At 46.9% G+C, this 15,838-nt stretch overlaps 1 protein-coding gene across 3 annotated transcripts in view; it reads right to left on the bottom strand.

The window, feature by feature from the left end:
• SLC16A7 (solute carrier family 16 member 7) overlaps positions 1 to 13,267 on the bottom strand; it is a 117,936-nt gene extending 104,669 nt beyond the window's left edge. Inside the window, exon 1 of one of the 3 annotated variants that reach the window (XM_082239748.1) lies at positions 12,895 to 13,267. The gene's annotated coding sequence lies outside the window, so the exon portion shown is untranslated. Of the gene's footprint in view, positions 1 to 7,864; positions 8,081 to 12,894 lie in introns of those variants that run through there. The other 2 variants (XM_082239749.1, XM_082239750.1) reach the window with 2 other exon arrangements.
• Between the last annotated feature and the right edge of the window lie 2,571 nt (positions 13,268 to 15,838).

Genomic DNA, 15,838 nt, shown 5'->3' with positions numbered 1-15,838 from the left:
TTGTTTAGCTGTTTAGTGAATACATTTGCTTTTCACGGATGCAGCATTTTAGATAGACACAAAGTGAAAATATATATATTTCAATGTCGTTAGCTACAGAAATGCACCCAAGATTTCTCACTTACTCCACTTGTTAGCAGCACACACACAAATTATCCCCAGTAGACATTTAACTTAAATCTGACCAAGAAACTATTGGATATATTTGTATTAAATAAATGCATTAAAAGCCTTAAGCAATTGCTTCTGGCAAATTATTTTGCAGGCCAATCGCAGGAAGCTTGAGGTTGCTGAGGTAGGGGCATAAGAAGCAATAAACAACATTGCAACCTTTGGGGGAGATCAAACTGGTTACTTTATTGATTACAGATGTAAGTAGGCTTTGGCTTTAGCACTGGGTATGCCATCTTGGTTGCTGGCTGATTAATTCCATCAGGGTCAATCCTGGGTTAAGGATCCCCATATGATGCACATCAAATACAGGTGACCCCTCCAGGATGCCAACTGGGGAGTTCCATGGCCCCTTAGCCCCTTTCTGGGCATATGGACAGGATCCTCCTCCTTGGACTCCATAACCAGGGTGCTGATTCTTTGATCCTGAGGAGAGGGGGGCATAGCTCCTTCACACACCCCTAATTAGACAAAGGATGCAACCCAATGCCTTTTCCCACCAAGACATTGTGGCAATTGCTGCGAGGCAGGGAAAACCTCTAAACAGGCCCAATTGGTCTGCAGGCAAATTCTTCCCTGGCCACAAATATGGCAACTCAGTCACTCCTCAACAAGGTCATAAACACATATACCACCTGTTTACCTTCAAGTGGAGCCAAATTTATGGAGAGTGGGAGGATGGGATGCTCACTGGGGATTGTTGGAAGGTGGCTTTTATAATTTGGAGATGTGGATCTGGGTGGAAACAGACTTTCCCAGGTCCATCTCCAAATTCCCACTCCACTGGCTTCTGATTGGTCAATTTAATGTCAAAAGAGGTAGGGGAGTCCTGTCACTCCCCACCACCAACTGGGGCTGATGACATTGGCCAGCCAATAGCATGGGAAGCTTTTCTCGCCCTCGCCCATAAGTTGCCCACAGCTGTACAAGGCGGGAACTGCTGTCGCTGTCGAGAATGATCTTTCTGTTTCTGTTTTCTTTTAGTATTCCAAAACATACAAATAAATCAGTAACCCTCAAAACCTATGGGTATCTCCTCCCCCCCCCGACTATTAGAACTTACAATATGAAGATAAATTCGTACCTAGAAATTACGTTTGTAAGCAACAGTTCAAATAGCAGCTTCTAATTTCTCAAACAGGTTCAACGGGGAAACAATTCATTTCTTGTTCACTGTGATTCCTGACATCACTTGAACAACACCGAAAGAACGGCCAAAAGTACATGCTGTTTTACCAGTCATACCAGACTGGAACTCAGCTACAGAGTTCAGCTTGGTGCTGTCAGACTAACTAAACATCCCCATAAATCTTTCAATTAGATAAGTACTAAAATATGGTCAAAAGATTGTTTTTAAAAAACAAAAATGGTGGACATACAGTGAAAATTCATGACTTCCCTGTTATGTGTTTTTTTTTTTAAATTTTCCAAGCCATGAATGTTTGACCAAAAATCCACGGACATAAACGTTTCAGTTTATGTCAGTGGATTTTTGGTCAAACATTCATTGTTTGGAATTTCAATTCACTTCAATGTGAACTTAACTGAACCAGGTGTTTGGGTAGATAAATCAGATTACTACATAGTTAAATTCTAAATCCTGCACATGACCAAAATTGTCAAAATAATTAGATTATGGTTCAAAATTTAGGTACAGAATCAAACACACCTGAACATAGGTAGTTTGATTCTATAATGACTATGTGTAATATCCATTCAGCTAAAACACCAAAGGGCAAAAAAAAAAATGAATTTTACTTTTAACACAGCTACGTTATTGAGATTTGCCACTCTCTAAATGCAATATTGATGAATGCAATATTTTTAAAAGTACATACATGCACTTATTAGCAGAGATCATGGATATGAAGTCTGAGAAGAAAAGGGATGGAATAATTATGTAGAGGTTTTGTACAATGTCGACTCAATCCTTGCATAAGGAGAACATATTGGTAGTCCACACAACTATTTTAAAAATGATGATGATCACTTTCTCCATGCTTTCTTGGCATAAAAAGAAGTTCAGTGGGACTGCCTGCTCCACAGCACAGTAGTCAAGCATTGCTAGTGTCTGGCTTGGCTTGGTCTTTCGGAATCCATGGAAAGGGAGCCATGAAGTCCACTACTGACCACTGCAGGAAAAGCTTGAAGCAGCAGATAAACAGTGCAGGATGTTCCAGCCACTACTAGATGGAACTGGGCACTTTCCACATGAGACTGAGCACCTGAATGAGTTCCACATGCCTTAGAGCAGGAAAAAAAGCCATGCAGTCACATCCTGATACAGTGACATTTGGAGCTAGCTCTCCAAAGCTGTATATGAGGCCAGAGGAACACTTGGAAAGCTACTTCAATGGCTTGGTTCCTTTGCCATTTGGGTGCTTTGCAAAGGGCAAATGAAGTAGGAAAATATAGTGGTACCTCAGGTTACATACGCGTCAGGTTACAGACTCTGTTAACCCAGAAATAGTACCTCGGGTTAAGAACTTTGCTTCAAGATGAGAACAGAAATCGCACGGTGGCGGCGCAGCGGCAGCAGGAGGCCCCATTAGCTAAAGTAGTACTTCATGTTAAGAACAGTTTCAGGTTAAGAACGGACCTCTGGAACTAATTAAGTACATAACCAGAGGTACCACTGTACATGCAAAAGCAGTGTACCGAAAGATAATTAATGGAGGCCAAATTATTATGAAGTTTAAGATGTTTGATGCAACATACTCTGTCCTTTCTGCTACCTACATGCTGCACAACAGAGGGTGGGTGATCATGGCTAGCTTCTTGGAAATGCTCAAGTATGCTGAACCATTGACCAAATGAGGTTCAGCCAGATGCATTCAGGTCGGGCAATTCTATACCTAAAGTGCAGTACCCAGCATGGTGACCTTTCTTGGGTGGCAGTAATAAGAAAAGGTCAGGAATGCATACTTGGTTGGTAACCTGCAGCAGCATTTTTAGCTAGATAAATAAGAAAGAGTTTGCAGGGAAACAGAGCCTTTATGAAGAGTGATTTTTGTCTAAACTGCAAAAACAATTGGCTGGATGTGGTGACCTGAAAGGTTAACAAGGCAGCTCAACAAGGACAACCCAAGGGATCCAATTCACACAACAGGATAGGGGGGTGGGAGCAGACAGAGAAGGTCTAATATTCTTCACATTCCTCTTGCCAGCACTGAAGAAGAAGAGTTTGGATTTGATATCCTGCTTTATCACTACCAGAAGGAGTCTCAAAGCGGCTAACATTCTCCTTTCCCTTCCTCCCTCACAACAAACACTCTGTGAGGTGAGTGGGGCTGAGAGACTTCAGAGAAGTGTGACTGGCCCAAGGTCACCCAGCAGCTGCATGTGGAGAAGTGGAGACGTGAACCCTCTTCACCAGATTACGAGTCTACTGCTCTTAACCACTACACCATACTGGCTCATTGAAGAAAGAAGGCAATGTCAGACTTAGGACCAATATCAAAAACCAGACCAAGGTTTTAGAACTAAAAGTTTTGTTCCCAATTTCAAGCAGGGTGCCTACTGATGTACAAAGCATTGTGTGCTTATCAATTTCTTTAGACCTTTCACTGAATTTGATGCCGTCTGATAATTCCAAATTCCACTAAACATTAGTGTTCAGATTTAGAAGTTGGTATCTCCTCCTCCTTTGGGCTCCTATGTGGTCTGGCAGAAAATCGTTGGACATAAACATTACTCTTTCTGCTTCAAAGATTTTTTGAAACGAGAACACGGCCATAGGTAACAATAAACTTGTTGGGGTGGTGGAGCTTTTAAAAATAATCACAATAATCTCAGAACAGAAACTTTGGACCACAATGTGCCCTCGCCCCAAAGTTAATGCGAGGCATTTGAGTCTTGCATTGTTGACTGCCTGCCTGCCTGCCTGCCAGCACTTGACATTAAAAGAAGTTTTTAAGCAGCCGCTAAGGTCTTATGCAATTCATGTTGCTATAAACAGTCAGCTGAAATAAATTTAAAATCTACCATTGTGGAAAAGCAGATATTACTCTCTCGATCTACCTAATGCTTTGTTGTGCATGTTCCTGTCCATCCAATTTGCATGGCACTTTATCACGAGGCAATAATTTCACGAGCAAAACTGTTAAGAGCTTCCTGCTGCAGAAAATCTCTGGAGTAGAAGTACTTTGCGGTCAAGCTTGCAATGACAACAGCTGAGGACAATATGCAGTCCTCTAACACTTCTATCTCCCCGGCTCACAATCCTGATCTTCGTCCACTTTCCTGAACAAACCACGAAGACTTACTCTCAAGCAAGCATGCACGGGTTCAAACTGCATGCCTCACCATACAGCTCCATTCCTTTCTAACCAACAAGTTGGCAGAAAAACGGTCTTCAGCACTCCGAGTTCAATGAAATCAAGCACTTTTTTGAGTACTAAAGCAAGACTTTCTTGACTGCATCTCCACTTATGTGCAGAGCTGTTTACAGCCGTGGCACGAAGGTGAACTTCTAACTGCACCTGCAGGGCACAAGATCAGACTGATGGTTTAGGGAATATTAAGGAGCTTTCTGAGCACACCTGGGCTTTGCACCTGGGTTTGCTCAGGAAGTAGAGCTCGTAGTTATTCCCGACAAGTTCACTGTCATTCCTACCTAATGCACACATATTACACCTCGTATGTATTTTCGAACCTTATCATCATCGGTAATCCTTGCTTCTGTACTATACGAAAAATTGCAGTTGCATACTGAATTGTAACTGGAAGTCTGGCACATACGGATGAGTGTTGCTTGCTTTGTTGTGTAGAAACTTACTTTGAGATACAAGAAGGCCATCGTGCAGTTTGTCTGCTCTTTGTGGGATGTAGCAGCTGCTCCCAAGAAGACAGCCAAGCAGTAAATCTATTTGACCAACCACCCTGTACACCATTGCACACACCACTGCCTCGCTGCTTGGCCTCACGCTTCTATTGAGAAAACACACTGCACCACTGAGTTTGATGTGTGAGCGCCATCCCCTTTGCTATCCCAGCTGTTCTTGAATGATAGCATGAAAGAGCTTTGCCTCCTGAGTGTCAACACTCTGACCTTACATGCTCCAAGTAACATACAGGCTTCTTCAAGTGCCAAACAAGCCTCCTATGCTAAGACTCCCTTTTAGCAGGCTCTGTTGCTTCGTTAAGCCACAGCAGTTACCTCCACTTCAGACTGCACCAGAAAATTCAGGGATAGGGACATACATTTTATTTCTGTAGCATCAGAACCACATAGTTTCTTTCGCTAGTCCTCCTCTGACTAACCACTAGGGATGGAGAAGTTCAATTTTGTTTGCATTTTAACAAAAAAACTACTTATTCCACATCTCTCAAACCAATATGCAAACCAAATCCCAGCTATGCTTTGAAATTCGTACTCTGAAATTTGCGATGTAGTTCTCCAGCCAAACACTTGTGCACAAAAATAAATATATTAGGATGGAAAGCACAAGGGAATGCATGTACAGTGGTACCTCAGGTTAAGAACTTAATTCGTTCTGGAGGTCAGTTCTTAACCCGAAACTGTTCTTAACCTGAGGTACCACTTTAGCTAATGGGGCTTCCTGCTGCTGCCACGCCACTGCCGCAAGATTTCTGTTCTCATCCTGAAGCAAAGTTCTTAACCCAAGGTACTATTTCTGGGTTAACAGAGTCTGTAACCTGAAGCGTCTGTAACCTGAAGTGTCTGTAATCCAAGGCACCACTGTATTAGTGAAAATAACCGCTTGAAATGCATTGCATTAACAGAAATTACTTGCAAAAATGGGCATATTAGTCAAAGCTGCAGACAAAAAATGTGTTTATAAGGAGAAATTCAAACTGAAATGCAGACAAAAATTCATGATTTTTTTAAAAAGCAAATTACCATGGAATTCTGGATAACGGAATAGTTGTCGGGTGGAGACTGAAAAAGTTAGAGAACTGAAATTGACAGATTTATTCATTTCCACTAAGCACACAATACTTTGTATCTCCTTACACTAAAACAAAGGAGAAGATTAAGATCGGGGGAAATCAAAACACAGCTGCACAATGAAGTAAAATGTAGTTTTTCCATTAGCACAAAGTTGTTCCATTAGCACAAGGACTTTGGGTTGCACAACAGAACTTCCCCTTTCTCTCCCCTCCCCCATTTTCCAAAATCTGCTCGGGGGGTTCTCTGAACCTTCTGCACCAGATCTGAGGAGGGTAGAAGGGAACACAGGGATGGGTGAAGGGGTGAAGTAGTCATTGTGCTAGCAGAACTACTTTGTTTGATACCACCCACAGAATTCAGGTCAGAAGCATAGCTTCTGATGAGGCAGATGTATTTCTACAGCAAGCCCAGGAACTGCTTTAGTTAGTGTAGTTCCTTTTACTTAACGAAAATATATGGGAGGTGGACATAAAGCAGTGCAGGGGGGGGGCTCCACATGCCATAGGACAGTAAACTGTCACTCCCTCTGTACACTGGAGGTCTTCTAGCTGTTGGAATGAAGTCTACGATAGCCATATCTGTGCTTATCTATTTTGAATTGCTAAAGTCACTCTAGACAATGTAATTTGCCAGCTATAATGCTGTATTCCCCTCTCTGCCTAATCTTGGAATGGAATGTTCTGGTTTGCCTTCAAATACACATACATTTCTTATCTTCCTCTTTCTTATCCCTTCACTAAATATTTAGCAGCCCTCTGTAAGACTCCTCACCACCAATTCTCACTTTTGACTTAGGAAAGGAGCCATCACTGGGGACACTAATGGTTTCTTTGTCTTTGACACACATTCCTCTTCCTCTGGAAAATGAGAAGAAAAAGAGGAAAGGGGCAGAGAGGAAAGATGAACATAACATAAGGAGATGGTGGGGGAGATACAAGACAGACAAGAGGATGGGATAAGCAATGGCCCCCTCAATAGCCGCAAATGCTCATTTCAAAGTCTACACTCAGGTATAGTTTGCCTAGCTGCTTAACCCAACATAAGCCTGCTATGGCCTACTATAAAATAGGATGAGCTTCACAGGAAAGCCCCTATGATACAGAGCTTATCTTTCAGGAACAGAGATAATAAAGTCAGGAGAAGGAAAAGACAACACAGTACAATTGCCGTTGCAGAACAATAAAGCAATGGTGAGAGGACTGACAAGAGCCTCACAAACAGAAGCACAAATGTTACTTTTCAAAATGTTGATTCCGAGCTAGAATATTTGCTCTCATGTACACACAATAGCCGTTTGTGGCACACTGAGAGTCTAAAGGAAAAAGGAAAAACTGTTTCCCTTCCATATATAAACACTTTTGTATATGATCCCCTGGAAGTGATTCTTACTTGCCTCAATGGTTGGCCAAGTAGCCTTCTATTATAAGCAGTTTATCTCATCTCATTACAGTCTCCTACAATTCCACTGATATTACATATTTGATTTCTTCCTCCTGGGGTGAGCTGCGCCCACCAGTACATGCTTGTGCATGTAAATGGGAGTCTTAAAAAGGGATATTAAAACATAGTCACTCAGAGGTAAATATCACTGACTTCAATGGAATTTACTTTCACATACATGTCGTTAGGACTGAAATCCTAGTGTCCAAAACACACACATGGCTGTGCTTTATCAATATCATGCACCAGCTATTCTCTACGACTTACAAAATTTGAAACTGCACCCAAAACTAAGAGCTAAAATTTGACTGGATCAATGCTGCTCAACACGGCACGTACCTTTTCCTTCAGTTCTGGAATGAGAACTTGCAGGAACACATGCAAACATAATGGAACAGGTAAAATGTGAGAATGCCCACCCCCACCGCATTCTTACTTTAACCTTCCGTTAGTACCTTAGGCAACTGTCAGCATTTGGCTTCTTGCTAAAGCTCCGCTTCTTGTGAGCTTACAACTGTAGCCTGCGAGTTTTCAAACTGTTGGGCAGGTAGCCCAAGTGCACTTGCATAAGAGTTTAGGTGCAGCCTTTGGCGACAACCCAAAAGGTCTTTTGCTTGAGAGAACTATATCATTTTAGACTCCTGGTTATTTCCCTGGGACTGTTGCGTCCCAGGACGCAACATGGATTAGAAAAAAAAAGATTGTACATGAATAGCGCAGCACTGGCACTGAAAGCTCAGATTCTTTTCTTTTTTTAAGGGCAAGGTAGACAGCAATTCACTAACAGAAAAGATTTGTCATTTATGGACATGGTGACTTATGTATGTAGGTGTGGGGTTTTGGTGTCTTTTTAACTTGATTTTTTTTAAAAAAATGTATAAAGAAGCAAAGTTACTGCTTAAGATTCGTCTAACACAAATAGCATGCTAAATAACCAATTTGTATATTAATCACTGTGAAGCAAAAGTCTGCAATGGCACATTCTTCTCCCCACATTTGAGTGCCTCTCTGCAAGTCTGTTTTGAAATGCAGGGCTCAGAAAACCACAGGAAGCTCCAGGTGTGTAGACATCTATGCTGAACTCATGATGCTCTACCTATTGTTGCTCTGTAGTAGTAGCAGTAGCAGGGGGGCCAAAATTGCACTTGCTGTGGAGGCCACTGCATACATTGCTGTAGGACTACAGAACTTGACTCCCCACCCCACAACAAGCTTTTCTTGTAATTTTCTCTACTGAAATGCATGAAAAATGTGACAAGTCTCATTTTTAAGGGTGTTTTCTATTCATTACCTTTATCAGATGAAGCCTTCATGGATCACTGGACCATCTAGCCTAGTATGAGCTACTTTGTCTGGTGACAAAGTTCTTTCACAAGTTTGCCAAATGGAGTTATTTAACAAGAGATGCCCTTGATTGTTAACTTGAGGGCTGCCATTCTTCTGTGTGAAACAAAATAACTACAACAAATTCAGATTTTTCTTTTAGAAGATCAGCCGACCTATACCAAACAAAAAAGCCTAGATCACCTGTGTCTCTCCAATGTTAATTATATCTTCCTTTTGTATTACAGGGAGAAATGTAAAGTATTGCACTTGGGCAAAAAAAATGAGAGGCACAAATACAAGGTGGGTGACACCTGGCTTGAGAGCAGTACATGTGATAAGGATCTAGGAGTCTTGGTTGACCACAAACTTGACATGAGCCAACAGTGTGACGCGGCAGCTAAAAAAGCCAATGCAATTCTGGGCTGCATCAATAGGAGTATAGCATCTAGATCAAGGGAAGTAATAGTGCCACTGTATTCTGCTCTGGTCAGACCTCACCTGGAGTACTGTGTCCAGTTCTGGGCACCACAATTCAAGAAGGACACAGACAAACTGGAACGTGTCCAGAGGAGGGCAATCAAAATGGTCAAAGGCCTGGAAACGATGCCTTATGAGGAATGGCTAAGGGAGCTGGGCATGTTTAGCCTGGAGAAGAGGAGGTTAAGGGGTGATATGATAGCCATGTTCAAATATATAAAAGGATGTCACATAGAGGAGGGAGAAAGGTTGTTTTCTGCTGCTCCAGAGAAGCGGACACGGAGCAATGGATCCAAACTACAAGAAAGAAGATTCCACCTAAACATTAGGAAGAACTTCCTGACAGTAAGAGCTGTTCGACAGTGGAATTTGCTGCCAAGGAGTGTGGTGGAGTCTCCTACTTTGGAGGTCTTTAAGCAGAGGCTTGACAACCATATGTCAGGAGTGCTCTGATGGTGTTTCCTGCTTGTCAGGGGGTTGGACTCGATGGCCCTTGTGGTCTCTTCCAACTCTATGATTCTATGATTCTATTTTGCTATGCATGGTTATGGTGCGCTGTATGTTTTTATTTCTGATAAAGTTCAATGGATGTCAGGACCTTTCAGCTCTTGAGGGCACCATCTTGACTTGTGGTGCCCAAGGACTCAGGTGAGATTCATCAGCAGGTTTCACTAGAGGGTCTTACTACACGCAGAGCCAGACCTACTATTAGACAGTGTGAGGAAGCTGCCTCAGGAGGCAAATGCTGGGATGCTGCAGCAAGATGTTAAGAGGAAAGAGCTCCATGTGATCTGCCTTGTGCCCCTAAGCTAGCCTGTTGTCTCAGGTTCAGCAAAGGATGCTGTCCATCACCAGGGCTGAAGATGCAATAGCCAATTTGGCTCACCTTAGTACTAAGAATGGGAATGACTTCTTGTCCTCTGCCTCAGGCAGCAAGATGACTTGGGACTCTTCTGACTACAGGAATGGGGAACCTATGGCCCTGCCGATGTCACTGGACTCCAGCTCCCATCAGCCCCAGCCAGTATGACCAATGGCCAGGAATGATGGAGACTAGAATCTTAAGGATCACAGGTTCCCCACCATTGATGCACCGCTTATTGGCCATGGGTCCTGATGTAAAACAATGCAATTCAGATGGTTTTGAGAAAACATTTTCTGTTCTAAATATCATTTCTATGTTGCTGTTTCTTTAAAGCCTCAGAAACCACTCTGCTTAAATAAATGATTTCCTTATCAACAGCTCTTATATTAAGGTTGTGTGGTTTAAGTTTGAGGAAAGGAAAAAGTGAAGTTGAAATGGAACTGGCTAAACTGGTTTGGTTAAATATTTCTATATTCAGGGCAAGATTGACCGCTCCCCCACCCACCCAGTTCAGCCCAACTACAATATGATGCAATGCTTGTTTTTCATATTTTTGGAACAAAGCACTTCATGCACCTAGAAGTAGGCTCTAGTCCTGGAAAGCTCAAGTAACAACAAATGTATCACGTTTTTAAAGTGTCCTTAGACTCTTACTGGAGTCGACTCCTAAGGCCACCACTATTCAGAGCCTCACATACAAGTCCCGGCAGCAAAGCCACTATGCTGACGGTCCCCTATAAGCCAATGACCTTGCAAATGAAATGAATTGAGGATCACACGACCATGACAAAACCCACCATCCTACGTTAGATTCCTCCTTTACTGCCTGATCTATTTACTCAGAAGAAAGCCCCCTCCAGATCCGTGGAGCCGATTCCCCCCCCCCGCAAAAAAACAAACAAACGTGCACACGATTTCTTTGGACAGCTCCGGAGCTCCGCAGGCGGCGCGAAACGGAAACTGCCCGGCAAGGTCAAGCTGCCCTGCGGAGGCGCCAGCAATGAATGAGGAGGCTGCATCTGCGAGGAGCCTGGCGTGCCCTTCTCCGGCGTGCGGGCCGACGGCGGTGCCAGCGGCTGCTGCGCCGCGCTCCACATGGCCTGGCGCCCGCCAGAGCCAACCGGCTGCAGCTTGCCGGCCAAGCCCCCCTCTCTCGTGACGTCGGCGTCCCTCCCTTCGCCGACGGATCGAGTTCTCGCTTCCTTCATCCCCTCGCAAGCCTTGCTGGCCGCCGCGCGCCTCCCATTGGCCGCCGGCGAGGTGGGGCCTTGGAAACCAGGAGACGCGCTGCGCAAAGGCAGGCCATCCACGCGCGCCTCTGACGCGCCGCCTCCCCGCCCAGCGCGAAGAGCATCATCCGGCTCCAGGCGCCTGACCCTTGGAGGATTTGACTACCAAGAAGCGGGGGGGGGGGGTAGAGAAAGAAAAGCCAGTCCCAGGCAGACCTGCCTGCCCAGAAATACACCGCCTGATCCTAGCCACCCCGAGTCCCCTCGCGGCGCGGAGGCGGAGGCAAGGGCCGCGCTCGGCAAGGAGCTCCAGAAGGAGACCCGCGCGCACACGCGAGCGATGCCTTAGCCACCTCCGCCTGCTGCGGCAGCGCAGACACAAAGGCGCACCAGCGACGTAGCGGCACGCGTTCTGCCTACCCACCCAACCAGCCACAAACCCGCAGCTCTTGCAAGCCACGGTGCCCGGCCCAGGCAAGCAGCTCCTTCCTTCTCCACCGTGCCACCCACTCCCCCATTCAAAATGGCTCCTTTTGGTGGGGGGGGGGAGAGAAAGAAGAGCCCCTCTTCGAAAAGCAGCAGAGCTGCAGGCGTGCGTATCCCGCTAGCTAAAGACTGGAACCGGGGAGCAACGTGATGGGGAGGAGAGGGGGGGGGATCGGTTGTGATCGGGCGCGCACACGCAACGTGGTGCCAGCTTGAATAAAATGTTGGGGCGCTCAGGTGAGCCCCAGGCCACATGACGACGCAGCGCGCGCGCGCGCACCATGGCAATGCCCATCCACTTTGGGAGCGGCCCCTCCAATAAATTATGTTGGCTCCTATGTTTTAGGGGGGGGGTTACGTGGGAGCGTGGGAGTGGCTCTAAGGGGCATATGGTGGTTCGGATGGGCATCTGTCACTTGGGTCTACGTGGGTGAGTGCCATTGCGCGCTCTCCACGGGGTACATCTCTGGAGGTCACTGATCGGACGGGGGCTGGCAGAGAGGCGAGCTCTGACCGCGCTCCCCATCCATCCTTCTCATCCACGGGGACGGGGGTGGGCACCGTGTTCTGCTTGCAACTCCCCGCTGCTCCTTTGCCGGCGGGCGCCGTTCATAGTGTGGGTCTCCCGCCCACCCCGCACCCCTCGCGCCTGCTCTGCCCGCTTCCCCCGTGTGTGATGCATCATCCACAGTGTGAGCTGGGACTTGGGCGCCTCGCATCCCAAAGCCAACGCGATCGCGGCGGCGGCGGCGGCAGCAGCAGCAGCAGACCAGGCGCTCTTCTCGTTGCTTAAGCGACACCATTCCGACACAGTTAGCAACACACTCGGGCGGCAGAAGCAGGGACATTCAAACACGAAGCGGCGGAGACAATGGGGCTGGAACAGACGGCGGCCCCCTTCTGCCTAGAAACCCGGCCGCCCTGCCCATCTATTTTGTTAATTAAAAAAAAAAAAAGATGAACTGGATGGCTCCGTTTTACGTTACCTGGCTTGGTCTCCCTCTCTGTGTGTGTCTAGTTTGGGTGGGCTGGTCCTAATCTTCCAGCCGCCGCCGCCGCCGGTTCCTGCTCGCTGCCACTGGCTGAATGGGGCGATATTTATTTATTTCCCCATGACGTGGCCTGCAGAGGCCGCCGCCGCCGCCGCCGCGAAAGAAAAGAGGCGGCACGAAAGACACGGGGCCTTTTGTGCGCCGCGGCCGCCTCGGGCTGGAGTCGCTGGGAGGCCGCGCGCGGAAGGAGGAGGAGGAGGCGCGCCGCCGTCCCTCTCCGCCACCTGCCCCTGCCTGCTTTTTGTTGCCGCTCCGAGGGGGATTGGTGTCAAGGGCAGCCGGGGAGGCTCGACCAGGAGCCGCTGCCGCCGCCACCGCCCTCGCCGAGTGGGGCGGAGGCTGCCGGGCGGCGGGGAGGCGCCTGCTGCCTGAGCCGCAACATCTCCAAGGCTCCCGGCGGCGGGAGAGGAGAAGAGGCGAGGCCAGGACGCGGCGGGGAAGGCAGGCACGCGAGCGGCCGAGCCATGAGCGCGCCTAAGGACGCTGAACTGCGCCCTGAAGGGTTTGGGGGTGTTGGGGGGGGCACAAATTGCCCCATAACTAGATCAGGATCGTAGGGACAGGATGTGGGGGGCAACCATTCGGCCACGTCCTGGATCCTCGGCCACGCATCCAAGCAGGGATGCTAACTTGAATAAAATACAGTTGTCTTTGTCATGGAGTTTTCTTGGCAGGGATACTGGAGTGGCTTGCCGGTTCCTGCTCCAGGTGGATCACGTTTGGTCAAAACTCTCCACTATGACCTGTCCATCTTGGGTGGCCCTGCACCGCATAGCTCATAGCTTCTCTGAGTTATCCAAGCTCCTTCGCCATGGCAAGGCAGTGATCCATGAAGAGGCCACCTCATGAGAAGAGAAGACTCCCTGAAAAAGACCCTGATGTTGGGAAAGATGGAGGGCACAAGGAGAAGGGGACGACATGGTTGGACAGTGTTCTCGAAGCTACCAGCATGAGTTTGACCAAACTGCGGGAGGCAGTGGAAGACAGGAGTGCCTGGCATGTTCTGGTCCATGGAGTCACAAAGAGTCGGACACAACTAAATGACTAAACAACAACCACCTCGGGTTACATATGCTTCAGGTTACAGACTCCGCTAACCCAGAAATAGTACCTCGGGTTAAGAACTTTGCTTCAGGATGAGAACAGAAATCTTGCGGCGCGGCAGCAGCAGGAAGCCCCATTAGCTAAAGTGGTACCTCAGGTTAAGAACAGTTTCAAGTTAAGAACAGACCTCCGGAACGAATTAAGTTCTTAACCCGAGGTACCACTGTATTGGGGTGGGGCAGGGTTTGCAGGTAAGCCTTTGACTGGACTTAACCATCCAGGGGTCCTTTACCTTTACCTTACCCCACACGGCAGGGCACACCCACCCACCATTTGAATGGTGATGCCCATCAACTTGGGGGAGGGATGCGTGGGCATAGCCAGGATTTATTCTATTTATTTATTTTATTGAATTTATATAGTGCCCTATACCCAGAGGTCTCAGGGTGGATCACAGAAAAGATCACAATATATACAATTAAAATAAGAACAATAACACACACAAAAAGAGCCACATTCTAAAAGGGTATAGGAGGTCAATCAGGTCAGCCCAAGGCCTGGTTAAAAAGGAACATTTTTGCCTGGCGCCTAAAGGTGTATAATGAAGGTGCCAGATTGATTTTCCTAGGGAGACCATTCCACAGATGGGGAGCCACTGCAGAAAAGGCCAATTCTTGTGTTGCCACCCTCTGCATCTCTTGAGGAGGTGCACGAAGGAGGGCCTCAGAAGATGTTCTCTGGGTCCGGGTAGGTTCACATGGGAAGAGGCAGTCCTTGAGGTATTATGGAGGTATACCTTGATGTATTGTTAGGGAGCAGAACTGAATTATCTGCAGTGTGATTGGTTAGTTAGGTATTTTTTTATTTACTTGATTGGGGGTGGCAGCTGCCTCCCCTGTCCATGGGGGTCCAGCACTCAAATATTTTATGGGGGGCTACCTGAGCCCCTAGAAGTTGGCTCCTGTGCCTCCAAGTCGCATCAGGTTCAAATGCCCCATTGAATGAATGGGAGTGCCTGCCACCACCAGTACAAATTGTAGCATCTCAGCAGCACCAATGAGGGGTGTCCTCTTCTTTCCTCCCTGGAAAACCGCCTTTTTCTGGATACCCAGGTCAGGGAGAGTTGGTTCCATGGTGCTCCCTATGGAGAGATCTACAACAGCCACTTTGGCCTCCTTGCTCACTGGCACGGGAAGAGCATCCCACCTCATTCCCTACTACTCCAGCACAACAAATCTGTGTAAATACCCTGCAAGCAAAGCAGGATGAGTGCAGTCGTATAACTACGCCATAAATTAACCAGAACAAAAATCAATAAAGACCAGCAAATCAGGATGAATGCTAAATAAACAGGTGGTCTGGAGGAGCCCTCAGAGCAGTTCTCCCTGTTTTTCTCCTTTATTTTAAACCTATGTGAACTGGAATGTACCTTCTGTTTGAAAATAGTTCTCCTCTGCTTTCCACTCACAGTGACACAGGGACACCTGTTAATAGCTGGGAATTCACATTACATGTTGTTGTTGATTTATTTATTGTTGTTGTTGTTTAGTCATGTCCGACTCTTTGTGACCCCATGGACCAAACCACGCCAGAAGAAGAAGAAGAAGAAGAAGAAGAAGAGGAGGAGGAGGAGGAGTTTGGATTTGATATCCCGCCTTTCACTCCCCTTCAGGAGTCTCAAAGCGGCTAACATTCTCCTTTCCCTTCCTCCCCCACAACAAACACTCTGTGAGGTGAGTGGTGCTGAGAGACGTCAGAGAAGTGTGACTGGCCCAAGGTCACCCAGCAGCTGCATGTGGAGGAGCAGAGACGCAAACCCGGTTCCCCAGATTAC

The sequence above is a fragment of the Podarcis vaucheri genome, assembly GCF_965113315.1.
Source record: "Podarcis vaucheri genome assembly, chromosome: 10".
NCBI classification, from domain to species: domain Eukaryota; kingdom Metazoa; phylum Chordata; class Lepidosauria; order Squamata; family Lacertidae; genus Podarcis; species Podarcis vaucheri.
Note: the sequence above shows the minus strand (reverse complement) of the source record. Positions and strands in the feature narration are given on the sequence as shown.